The sequence below is a fragment of the Lonchura striata genome, chromosome 6 (genome assembly GCF_046129695.1).
Source record: "Lonchura striata isolate bLonStr1 chromosome 6, bLonStr1.mat, whole genome shotgun sequence".
Taxonomy (NCBI): Eukaryota; Metazoa; Chordata; class Aves; order Passeriformes; family Estrildidae; genus Lonchura; species Lonchura striata.
In genome coordinates this window covers 65,645,655-65,659,275 of record NC_134608.1, presented here as the reverse complement: position 1 = coordinate 65,659,275, position 13,621 = coordinate 65,645,655, and the positions used below count along the sequence as shown (strand labels likewise).

The 13,621-nt window shown below is 46.8% G+C and overlaps 1 protein-coding gene across 1 annotated transcript in view; it reads right to left on the bottom strand.

Annotated features, from left to right (window-relative positions):
* LOC144246555 (uncharacterized) overlaps positions 1 to 13,621 on the bottom strand; it is a 196,701-nt gene that overhangs the window by 115,117 nt on the left and 67,963 nt on the right. The window lies entirely within an intron of this gene.

The window sequence follows — 13,621 nt, the reverse complement described above, 5'->3', positions numbered from 1 at the left end:
CAAACGCCTCTTGGCTTCACGAGGCCCCACAGTGTCACAATGGTCCCCTTGGTTCTGTGGGGACCCCCAGGGTCACAATGGTCTCACTGGTGCCATGAAGCCTCACAGTGTCACAATGCTTTGCTTATTCCATGGTGCCCCACAGTGTCACAATGGCCCCTTGGTTCCATGAAGCTGTGAAGTCTCTTAATGGTGTCTCCATGATTCAATGAGGCCTTCCAATGTCACAATGGACCTTTGGCTCCCTGGGGTCTTGCAGTGACAAAATGACCCCTCTGTTCCATGAGACCCCGAAGTGTCATAATGGTCTCCACAGTTCCATGAGGCCCTGTGGTGTCACAATGTGAAGAGAGCCTGACAGAGGAATGGTTGTACAACAGGGGACATGATACTGTAAAATTAATCCAAATAGGGAGGGCTACATGACTGCTGCAAAGTTCGCATGACCCTGAGGAGCAGATAGTGTGCAGAAAGCAGGATATTGAAACTGCTTGGTATGTAGAAATAGATAGAGAAGAACAAAGAAGTACTAAGCTGTTTTAGCTGCAAGGCCAGCTGGACAGGCAAGTATCATTCACAAAGATAGTTTTAAGATAATAGTACAAGTCACATAGCAACCAATCATGAGCTCGGCTTTTGCAATATGTATGAGCTAATTAACAAACATATATAAACTGTGTAATCTGTTACAATAAACTGAGACTTGATGATCATGATATCATGAGTCTTGTCTCCCGCGGCATCCCTCTAACAACTGGCGCCCGAAAGCAGGGACCTGATCCTGTTAGGAAAATAGGGCCTTTTTGTTCATAATATAGAGTTTTCTCACATCCATAGAATAGAGTTTTTACTTAGAGTTTTCACTTGTCTGAACATGTTCTCATTTTGCCAGGCATTCCAGTAAGTATCTTTCAAGGACAGTTCCGTTACGGACTTAGCAAAACATGTACTCTTGTGAAATGCAAGTAAACGTGCCTAGAGATAACATTTCTTGTTTTGAGAAAATTCCCAGATCACAGGGACAACCTTGAGGAAGACTACTGGCCTTCATCCCACGACCACCAAGAGGCAGAAAACGACCACCTAGCAACAGAGTGCGCCTGCGCAGAAAAGACACCAGAACGTCACACATCCGGAAGAGAAGACCCAATAAGTGGGGGGGAACGGGAGACAAAGGCGCGGTAGTTGGAATGACTGCCGCCCAGCGCAGCGCTGATTTGCTTTCGTTTTCTACCATTAATAAATCTTTTTAATTGGATTAGAAAGCCTATTGTGCTCGTTCATAACAATTTGGTGCTGTGACTCGGATCGGGGATCTGGGGAACCTCTCTCTGAGAGGGGCGCCACGATTCCGCTCCTTTGAGCGGACTCAGACCGGGGTTTCTACCCTCATCCCGACCGACAAACATAAAAGCCTAGAAAGCGAAAGCAAGAAAGGGAAGCGGGCCCAGGGTACCCCTTAAATTTTGTGCACAAAGTCCGGACGAAGACGCAGGACGCGTAAGTATAGAGGGATCCGTCTGGGCGGGGTTCGGGATCCCAGAGTACGGCGAGTGTGTGTGTGAATGAGAGGAGAACCGGCAGCCGGATTCTCCAAGCGAGTGTGGACCCTTAGTAGTGCGTTTTCCAGAGCTCGCGAGGGCCTGGGCCACGAACCAGGGGAAGCGATTGTGCTGTCGTGAGTGATTGAAGGTACTCCAGAGGACATGGGGCAGGGAAGAGTAAGAGTAAATCCCCCTCCCCGGTGGGGGTAAAACTTCCCCCAATTCCTAAGGATAGTCCCTTAGGGTTTATGCTGGCAAATTGGGAGCACTTTCCAGGAGCACCTGGGAAGGATAAGGCAAAGATGATACACTATTGCATAGAAGTATGGGGAGGACAAGAGATTTCTAAAGGTGTTTTTTGGCCCATCTTTGGGTCCTCAGAGGACTGGGTAAAGCAACTGTTGAATGGTTGGATAAACACTAAACAACCTTCTAACCCTGAGGAGAGTGCCTATGCCCGAGTCTGGACAGAAAAGCCGGAGGTGCTTGTGTTTAAACTCTCGGGGGTTTCAGGAGGAAAGAAAAAGAAGGGGCGAGCGGAAGAAGTAATTATTGCACCCCCGCCCTACATTCCCCCTGCGCCAGATGCACCCCCTCCTCCTCCACAATCGGATGGGGAAGAATCAGACTCAGACTCTGATCAACCCTCAGGCTCGCGTGGTCCTCTTACCCGAAGTAAGACGCGAGGCAAACTATTTCCTTTAAGGGAAATGCCGATGGGGGGACCACAGCCGGGGATTGGGTTTATTTTGGTGCCCTCGAGTTCAGGGGATGTTAGAGACTTTAAGAAGGAGATGGGAAATTTGTTAGAAGACCCCCTGGGCATGGCAGAGCGGGTGGATCAATTTTTAGGTCCTAATATATACACTTGGGAGGAATTACAATCTATACTTAACATTTTATTCACGGCTGAGGAAAAGAACATGATAAGAACTGCTGGAATGCGGGTCTGGGATGCCCAACCCGCACATGCCCAGCACCCGGCCGATACCAAATGGCCTCTCCAGAATCCCAATTGGAATAACCAGGATGTGGCCCATAGAGCTAACATGCGGGACTTTCGGACCATATTAATTGATGGCATAAAAGAGTCCGTTCCTAGGGGCCAGAATATAAATAAAGCATTTAATGACAGACAAAAGAAGGATGAAACCCCCACTGAATGGTTAGAGAGGTTAAGGAAAAGTTTTCAGCTGTACTCGGGGTTAAACCCGAATGACCCAATGGGACAGGCAATTCTTAAAGTCCAGTTTGTCTCTAAGTCCTGGGATGATATTAGGAGAAAGATACAGAAAATGGATGATTGGCAGGACAGGGATTTAGCAGAATTATTGCGAGAGGCGCAGAAGGTTTATGTCCGAAGAGAGGATGAAAGTCAGAAGAGACAGGTGAAAATGATGGTTGCTGCAGTGAGGGAAAGCAGGCGGGCGGAGGAAGGACAGAAGAGAGTCACCCGGAATAGGGAGGGTGACAAGGGAAAGGTAGGAGAAAGGGTGTGTTATTATTGTGGTAAGAAGGGACATTTCAAGAAGGAGTGCAGAAGGAGGCTTAGGGACGAGGAGGAGTTCAAAATCGAATAGGGGAGTCAGGGGCTCTACTTTATGGGGACCGGGAAACATCAAAAAGAGCCCTTGATAAAATTGAAGGTGGGTCCCCAGGGCCAGGAAATAGATTTCTTGGTCGATACGGGGGCAGAAAGATCTACTATTCAATTTCTGCCTCAGGGCTGTAATTTATCGAAACAGACAGCCACGGTAATAGGGGCTAAGGGGGAACCATTTGAAGTACAAATTATTAAAGGGGTGATGGTAGAATCGGGAACTAAAATGGGGGTGGGTGATTTCCTATTAGTTCCTGAAGCGGACTACAATTTGTTAGGGAGAGACTTGATTGTTGAATTAGGAGTTCAAATTGAGGTGGTAGAGAAGGAGTTAAAGATTAGACTCTGTTCCCTCCGTTTAGAAGATGAAGAGAAAATAAACCCTGAAGTGTGGTATAATCCAGGGACTGTGGGCAAATTAAATATAACCCCATTTACAGTAAAAATCAGAAATCCCGAGGTCCCGGTAAGAATAAAACAGTATCCAATTTCACTAGAAGGGAGGAAAGGGTTAAAACCTGAAGTTGAAAGGCTGTTAAACAAAGGACTGCTAGAACCATGTATGTCGCCTTTTAACACCCCTATACTCCCGGTAAAAAAGGCAGATGGATCCTACCGATTGGTGCACGACCTTAGGGAAATTAATAAGCGAACCGTGGCTCGGTTCCCAGTAGTGGCAAATCCCTATACCCTTTTGAGTAAATTAGGACCTGAAAACGAGTGGTATAGTGTAATAGACCTGAAAGATGCCTTTTGGGCCTGCCCTCTGGACGAATCCAGTCGAGATTATTTTGCCTTTGAATGGGAGGACCCTGACACGGGGAGGCGACAGCAACTCAGGTGGGCTGTATTACCTCAAGGATTTACGGAATCTCCCAATTTATTCGGGCAAGCCCTAGAACAAATTTTGCAAGATTATAAAACAGACCCAGAGGTAAAGCTAGTTCAGTATGTGGATGATTTGTTAATAGCAGGTAAAGAAGAAGACAAAGTCCGGAAAGAAAGTATCAAACTATTAAATTTCCTGGGACTGAAAGGATTAAAAGTTTCTAAAGCAAAACTACAATTTGTAGAAGAGGAAGTTAGGTACCTGGGACATTATTTGAAAAAGGGAGAAAAGAGAATTGATCCAGATAGAGTAGAAGCAATCCTATCTCTGCCTTTACCGCAAAATAAACGACAAATTCGTCAGATATTAGGACTTACAGGGTATTGTAGACAGTGGATTGAGAACTATAGCGGGAAGGCAAGATTTCTGTATCAAAAACTTACCCAAGATGGGCACCTTAAGTGGACAGAAGAGGAAAAATCTAAATTCCAAGAATTAAAAGAAACTCTGGTCCATGCTCCAGTCCTAAGCCTCCCAGATTTAAAGAGGCCCTTCTTTTTATTTGTCAATATTACAGATGGGGTAACTTATGGAGTACTTACCCAGGCCTGGGCGGGGAAAAAGAAACCTATTGCATATCTATCTAAAATTCTAGACCCTGTAAGTAGGACATGGCCGGGCTGTTTACAAATAATTGCAGGCTGTGCAGAGTTAGTAGAAGAAACAAGGAAGATCACCTTTAATGCCACTCTGAAGGTGTTAACTCCACATAACATACGGAGTGTGATGCAGCAAAAAGCGGACAAATGGATCTCTGATGCCAGGCTCCTAAAGTATGAGGGGATTCTATTAGAAACCCCTAATTTCACTTTAGAAACCACCTCATTGCAAAATCCAGCCTCCTTCCTCTTCGGAGAGCCCGAAACTGAATCACTGATGCATGACTGTGTAATCACTATAGAAGAACAAACCAAAATTAGACCTGACCTAGAAGAAGAGGAATTAGAAACTGGAGAAAAATTGTTTGTTGATGGATCATCCAGAGTAGTCGAGGGTCAAAGAAGATCAGGATATGCCATAGTGGGGGGGCCTGACTTAGAAGTAATCGAATCTGGAGCCCTAGACAAAACATGGTCAGCCCAAGCCTGCGAGATATACGCTATCCTAAGAGCCTTGGAGCTATTAGAAGGAAAAGAGGGGACCATCTATACAGATTCTAAATATGGATACGGGGTGGTACACACTTTTGGGAAATTATGGGAAGAGAGGGGCCTCGTGAACTCACAGGGAAGGGACTTAATACATCAGAAACTAATAGTAGCCCTCCTGAGGGCTTTGAGAGGCCCTACAAGGATAGTGGTGGTCCATTTAAAAGGGCATCAACGGGGAATGGATTACCGGAGTAGGGGTAACAATGCAGCAGACTATGAGGCAAAGAAAGCTGCAATTATTAAAACACTAACTTTAAGTGAGGGAGTTAGGAAGGACCTTGTGGATACCCCAAAGGACCCTGAGTCGACTACCCAGGATAAGCTTATATTTACAATAGAAGAACAGGAGAAGCTTACAAAATTAGGAATGAAAGAGGAATCAGGGAAATGGCTGTTAAAGGATGGGAGGGAAGTTCTACCTAGAGCCATAGCTCAGCGGATGCTCAGTAAATTACACCAGAGAACACACTGGGGCGCTCAAGGACTGGTGGATCACTTTGCCACCCATTATATGACAGTGGGCCTACATGACTTAGCGAAAGGGATTACTAGGAGTTGTCCAACCTGTCTACGGGTAAACAGGAAAAATCTAAGGAAACTACCCCTGGGTGGGAGGCCAGTGGCAAAGAAGCCCTTTTCAAATCTGCAAGTAGACTTTACTGAGCTCCCCAAGATAGGGAGACTAAAATATCTTTTGGTTATAGTGGATCATTTAACACATTATGTGGAAGCAATCCCCACTGCCAGGGAGACAGCTCGGGCAGTAACAAAAGCCTTGCTGGAAGAAATAATACCTAGATATGGGGTCCCAGAGACGATAGACTCTGATAAAGGCCCCCATTTTACTTCAAAAATAACACAGATGCTAGCAGAAGCTCTGGGCATAAGATGGGAACAACATACTCCCTGGCATCCACAGAGTTTGGGGAGGGTAGAAAGAATGAATGGGGAAATTAAGAAACAACTCACCAAATTAGTACTAGAAACTAAACTACCCTGGATAAAATGTCTGCCGTTGGCATTATTAAATGTTCGAACTCAGCCACGAGCTGATATAGGACTGTCCCCATTTGAAATGCTGTATGGGATGCCCTATTCCCTAGAAAAAGTTCAAACCAATCCTAACATTACTGATCAAAGTATTAATAAATATTTAACCACTTTAATGAAATATAAAAAACAGTTATGGGAAAAGGGGATGTGGGCCCAAAGACCACCCCTAGATCTTGTGTTACACCAGGTACAACCCGGCGACTGGGTCCTCATCCAAAGCTGGAAGGAAGATTCAATCACCCCAAAGTGGGACGGACCATATCTGGTTTTAATCACCACTGACTCCGCAGTCCGCACAGCAGAGAAGGGATGGACTCATGCTAGCAGAATAAAGGGGCCGGTGGATCCAACTCGATTCCATACAGCTTCCAGGGAAACGAGCTGGAAAATTGACGGGAAGCCGGGGGATTTAAAGTTAACAGTAAAAAGGACTTACAAATAATTTTCATGAACACTATCAACTCTAGGGACATTTGGGTTGGAGATAACTGGGGACTGCAAGTACAACTGGTTGGAGAAACAAAACACCCAGGATACTGTAAACGTCTAGAGGATTCAGCCCAGCAGCCCTTTTATCGGTTCATCCGACTTGAAAAGGAGCAGAGACCTTGGGAAGGGGAGGGCCATGCTGAACATCAAAGTATTAGAGTAAAGTGTAGCTGGTTAGATTGTCATTGTTACCCTTTTGCCTGTTTTTCCTGCAAAATCTGTAAAGGATTGTGGTGGGCTCACTGCAGAAAGGGGAGAGCTCCAAAAAGTGTATGTCAATGCTGCTGGCTGGAGCAGCGCAAATTGACATCTGAAGTACTAAATTACAAGGTTGCCACTCGGGAATTGACTAAAGGATCCCCTGAGTGGTGGGAGGTTTTCATAAAAGGAATAAACCCTGAATTCCACTGTTACCATTCCAATGAACCCCTGGGTCCATTCCTCACGGATATAGTCCAGGTCAAGTGTCGCAAATTAGTCAAAAGGCTCAGGTGTGACACCCCACAGTTGAATACGAAAAACTGGAACTCCCGGAGATCAAAGTGGGAGAGAGGGAACAATCCCACCCCTGAAGAATATCTCTGCTGTCGAGAAGATGGCTTACCCTGTAACTTGCAGCAACCAAGTTGACAGGCGAGACAGAGAGGTAGGTAGTGGGGATGAGGGGCCCTCCCAAACCTTGAAAAAGAACGTAAATCATCATGGGTATGAGAATGGTGACAACGGAATGAGGGAAAATGGGAATGTAAAACTGAGCATGATAAGTAACATCCTCCCCTGCAGTGCGTATCACTCAATCCTATGGGTTTTTATGTTTGTATGGCTTCCCCTTCAGAGTGCCACAGTTAATATACATGAACCCTTTAAATGGACCTTAAGCAGATGGGAGGATCACGATACCCGTCATATTTTACAGACAATAACGGGACCTGGAGCACCGAGCTTTAAGATTGGGATCTGTGATCTAACTCGAAATTTAAAATGCGGGCGACTGTTAAATTTAACAAGCTTCTATATGTGCCCTGCTTCGAACCCAGGGAAGCAATACTGTAATTACCCTGAACATTATTACTGCGCCTATTGGGGCTGTGAAACAATAGCATCAGCGTGGGCTCCGGGTGGAGGATTGGACAAATATTTAAAAGTAGGGCATGGACCAGCAGGGTGTAAACGACCACGAGAGTGGCCTTGGACTGGGAAAAACTTACTTGGGAACTGCACCTTTCTTTACCTAAATGTCACTCAACCAAGTGATTCTGGATGGTTAATAGGCAAAACATGGGGGGTTAGGCATTGGATAGAAGGACATGATCCAGGGAATCTGATACAAATAAAAAAAGAGGTAGTGCCACATGACCCTAGTCCTATAGGCCCAAATCCAGTAATAAGCAATGACTTAAAGGACAGTAATAAAACCAGAGATAATGTTATAAAATCAAACAAAGGTAATCAAGAACCTCAGCTATTAGTGCAGAAATATATAACCTTATGGAAAATTATGCAAGCTACTTTTGGAGTTTTGAATCATACTTATCCTAACTTAACCAAGGGATGTTGGCTTTGCTATATGATAAATCCACCCTTTTATGAAGCTATTGGGATTACATCTGAGGCAAGAGAAATAAATGGTACAAATCCAAAAGAGTGTCTCTGGAGAAAGGGGGGAGATAGTGTTTCAGGCATTACACTGTCCCAGGTTAGTGGACAAAGAAGGTGTGTAGGGAAGGTTCCAGCAGATATGCGGCACCTCTGCAACACAACAATGAGCATTAGCAGAACAGACAAGCCTTCTGATTGGCTTATGCCAGCAGTCAATACTAAATGGGTATGTCAACAACTTGGAGTTACACCCTGCCTATCGGTAAGAGCCTTTAATAATTCAGACTTCTGCATTCAAGTTCTAATAATCCCCAGAATCGTATACCATCCAAAAGAATACATACTAGAACATCAGATGACCCCTGAACACTACCTGGTTAAAAGGGAACCACTTACAGCACTAACGGTAGCAATTTTGCTCAGCATAGGAGGAGCGGGAGTAGGAACAGGGGTCGCTTCCTTAGTAAGTCAAAACCAGGGTATGAAAGCTCTGCGCACATCTGTAGATGAAGATCTGAGTAGAATAGATAAAGCCATAAGTGAACTAGTTAAATCAGTAAAATCCCTTTCTGAGGTAGTCCTCCAAAACCGAAGGGGATTAGATTTGTTATTCTTACAGCAAGGGGGACTGTGTGTTGCTTTGCAAGAAGAATGTTGCACTTATGTAGATCACACAGGTGTTGTAAAAGACACAATGGCTGAATTACGCAAACAAATAGAACAACGAAAAAGAGAAAGAGGATCCCAGCAGAGTTGGTATGAATCCTGGCTCACCTATTCTCCCTGGCTAACCACTCTATTATCCACCCTTGCAGGACCAGTAATTTTACTAATTCTAGTACTTACTTTTGGGCCATGTATTCTTAACAAGCTTATTACAATAGTGAAAAAATAGGTTAGAAGCTGCACATTTAATGATGGTAAGATCAAAGTACGAGCCACTTAGCGGAGTAGAAACTGAAAATTATTTAGAATTGAGCAAAAGGGAATTAGAGCGCTTTAATGAACAAAAAGGGGGTTAAAATAAAAAGGGGGGATATTGTTAGGAAAATAGGGCCTTTTTGTTCATAATATAGAGTTTTCTCACATCCATAGAATAGAGTTTTTACTTAGAGTTTTCACTTGTCTGAATATGTTCTCATTTTGCCAGGCATTCCAGTAAGTATCTCTCAAGGACAATTCCGTGACAAACTTTTTAGGGAGTTGAAACTGTTTTAGGGAGTTGATGTTGCTAGGCACCTAAGCACCTAAGCGAGTATCTTTCAAGGACAGTTCCGTTACGGGCTTAGCAAAACATGTACTCTTGTGAAATGCAAGTAAACGTGCCTAGAGATAACATTTCTTGTTTTGAGAAAATTCCCAGATCACAGGGACAACCTTGAGGAAGACTACTGGCCTTCATCCCACGACCACCAAGAGGCAGAAAACAACCACCTAGCAACAGAGTGTGCCTGCGCAGAAAAGACACCAGAACGTCACACATCCGGAAGAGAAGACCCAATAAGTGGGGGGGGACGGGGGACGAAGGCGCGGTAGTTGGAATGACTGCCGCCCAGCGCAGCGCTGATTTGCTTTCGTTTTCTACCATTAATAAATCTTTTTAATTGGATTAGAAAGCCTATTGTGCTCGTTCATAACAGTGTCTATGGGAGGTACAGGCATTTCAGAAGCAGAGATGGGAATGGGAAAATTTGTGAGAACCGGAGGGTTTGGCTCACTGGAGAGAAGCGAGGGTTTACATTCCTTATTTTTCTCCCGAGCCGTCCGTATCACTTTTCTGCCTGACACATTAACAATTCGTTATGAACCACTCTCCAAAGTTTACTCATTTTCTTGCCCGGTTTGTCATCATCTAACACTAATTCCCACAACTTATCCCTATATCTTCTCCATTCGGAAAGTTCATGAACACTATGGGGGTTAATAAAAAAGCCATAGGACTCAGCATGATGCAATAGAGAGGGGAGATCCTTACCTAAGTCAATCCTTCTAATCTGCCTTTTTCTAAGAGAAGCACTAAACAAATCATATGCTGCTTGCCTTTCCATGGTTACATCGGTACCGTTGCTGGCTCCTTCAGGCTTCGGCAGAACGTATCGGCTGAGCCCGCCTCTACTGTCACTCAGGATGCGGAGCAGAGCGTTTCGCCTCTTCTCTTTATTTTCGCCGTCCTTCCAGCTGCAGGACCCGAACTCCAACGCAGCACCTCTCTCGCCTTAGGCTCGGATCAGGTCCCTGTTTTCAGGCGCCAGTTGTTGGAGGGTGCCGCGGGAGACAAGACTCATGATATCATGATCATCAAGTCTCAGTTTATTGTGACACATTACACAGTTTATATATGTTCGTTAATTAGCTCATACATATTGCAAAAGCCAAGCTCATGATTGGTTGCTATGTGACTTGTACTGTTATCTTAAAACTATCTTTGTGTTTGATACTTGCCTGTCCAGCTGGCCTTGCAGTTAGAACAGCTTAGCACTTCTCTGTTCTTCTCAAACTAATTCTACATACCAAGCAGTTTCAATATCCTGGTTTCTGCACACCATCTGCTCTTCAGGGTCATGCGAACCTTGCAGCAGTCACGTAGCCCTCCCTACTTGGATTAATTTTACAGCATCATGTCCCCTCTTGTACAACCATTCTTCTGCCAAGCTCTCTTCAGACAAGGACAAGGAGGATGATGAGGATGAGGAGGAGGAGGACAACGAGGAGGAGGAGGAGGAGAAGAAGGATGAGGACAAGGACGAGGAGGAGAAGGATGAAGATGAGGAAAAGGATGAAGATGCAGAGGACAAGAAGGACGAGGAGGTCGAGGAGGAGGAGGAGGAGGACGACGACGACGACGACGAGGATAAGGACAAGGACGAGGACGAGGACGAGGACGAGGACGAGGACGAGGAGGACGAGGACAAGGAGGACAAGGAGGACGACGAAGAGGACGATGAGGAGGACGACGACGACGAAGAGGAGGTGGAAGATGAGGAGGAGGAATAGGAGGAGGAAGAGAGAGAACGAGGACAAGGAGGATGATGTGGAGGAGGAGGAGAACGAGGAGGAAGAGGAGAATGAGGATGAGGAGGTGGACAATGGAAAGGAGGATGAGGAGGGTGAGGAGAAAGAGGGGGAGCAGGAGGAGGAAGAGGAGGAGGAGGAGGACGACAAGGACTAGGGCAAGCACAAGGAAGATGAGGAGGAGGAGGAGGACAAGGAAAAGGAGGAGGCAGAGAAGCATGAAGAGGAGGAATAGGAGGAGGAAGAGAGAGGACAAGGACAAGGAGGATGATGAGGATGAGGAGGAGGAGGACAATGAAGAGGAGGAGGAGGAGAAAAAGGATGAGGACGAGGACGAGGAGGAGAAGGATGAAGATGAGGAAAAGGATGAAGATGCAGAGGACAAGGAGGAGGAGGAGAAGGAGGAGGAGGAAAAGGAAGATGAACAGGAGGAGGAGGAGGACAAGGTGGAGAAAAAAGAGGAGGAGGACAAGGATGAGGAGGACCAGGAGAAGGACGAGGAGGATGAGGATGAGCAGGATGAGGAGGACGAGGAGGAGGAAGAGGAGGAGAATGAGGATGAGGAGGACAATGAGGAGGATAAGGAGGATAAGGATGCGGAGGATAAGGAGGAGGAGGATGAGGAGGAGGACAAGGAGGATGAAGAAGACAAGGAGGACAAGGAGGAGGAGGACGAGGAAGACGAGGAGGAGGAGGAGGACGAATAGGAGGATAAAGAAAATGAGAATGAGGATGTGTAGAGGAAAGGGAGGAGGAGGTCGAGGACGAGGAGGAGGAGGAGGACGAGGAAGAAGAGGATGAGGAGGAGGACAATGAGGAGGACGAGGACGAGGAGGACGAGGAGGAGGACGAGGAGGACGAGGACGAGGAGGACGAGGACGAGGAGGACGAGGAGGAGGAAAAGGAGGAGGACAAGGAGGACGAGGAGGAGGACGAGGAAAAGGAGAATGATGACGACGACGACCAAGAGGAGGTGGAAGATGAGGAGGAGGAATAGGCGGAGGAAGAGAGAGAACGAGGACAAGGAGGATGATGTGGAGGAGGAGGTGAACGATGAAGAAGAGGAGAATGAGGATGAGGAGGTGGACAATGGAAAGGAGGATGAGGAGGGCGAGGAGAAAGAGGGGGAGCAGGAGGAGGAAGAGGAGGAGGAGGAGGACGACAAGGACTAGGGCAAGCACAAAGAAGATGAGGAGGAGGAGGAGGACAAGGAAGAGGAGGAGGCAGAGAAGCATGAAGAGGAGGAATAGGAGGAGGAAGAGAGAGGACAAAGACAAAGAGGATGATGAGGATGAGGAGGAGGAGGACAGCGAGGAGGAGGAGGAGGAGAAGGAGGATGAGGACGAGGACGAGGAGGAGAAGGATGAGGATGAGGAAAAGGATGAAGATGCAGAGGACAAGGAGGACGAGGAGGAGGAGGACGACAAGGAGGCGGAGAAGGAAGATGAACAGGAGGAGGAGGAGGAGGAGGAAGAGGAGGACAATGATGAGGAGGACCAGGAGGAGAAGGACGAGAAGGATGAGGATGAGCAGGATGGGGAGGACGAGGAGGAGGAAGAGGAAGATGAGGAGGAGGAGAAGGAGGAGAATGAGGATGAGGAGAACAATGAGGAGGATGAGGAGGATAAGGATGCGGAGGATAAGGAGGAGGAGGATGAGGAGGAGGAGGATGAGGAGGAGGACAAGGATGAGGAAAAGGATGAGGATGAGGAGGACAAGGAGGACGAGGAGGATAAGAAGGACAAGGAGGAGGAGGACGAGTAAGACGAGGAGGAGGAGGAGGAATAAAAGGATAAAGAGGATGAGAATGAGGATGTGGAGGAGGACAAGGTGGAGGACGAGGTGGAGGAGAAGAACAATGACGAGAACGAGGATGAGGAGGAGGAGTAGGAGGACGAGGACGAGGACAATGAGGAATAGGAGGACGAGGAGGAGGAGGAGGAGGACGAGGAGGAGGAGGAGGAGGAGGAGGACAAGGAGTAGGAGGACGAGGACGAGGATGAGGAGGAGGACAAGGACGAGGAGGAGGAGGACGAGGAAGACGAGGAGGATGAGGACGAGGAGGACGAGGAGGATGAGGAGGACGAGGAGGATGAGGAGGACGAGGAGGACGAGGTGGAGGACGAAGAGGAGGAGAAGGAGGAAGAGGAGGAGGAGGAGGAGGAGGAGGAGGAGAAAGAAGATGAACAGGAGGAGGAGGAGGATGAGGAGGATGGGGATGAGCAGGATGGGGAGGATGAGGTGGAGGAAGAGGAGGAAGATGAGGAGGAGGAGAAGGAGGAGA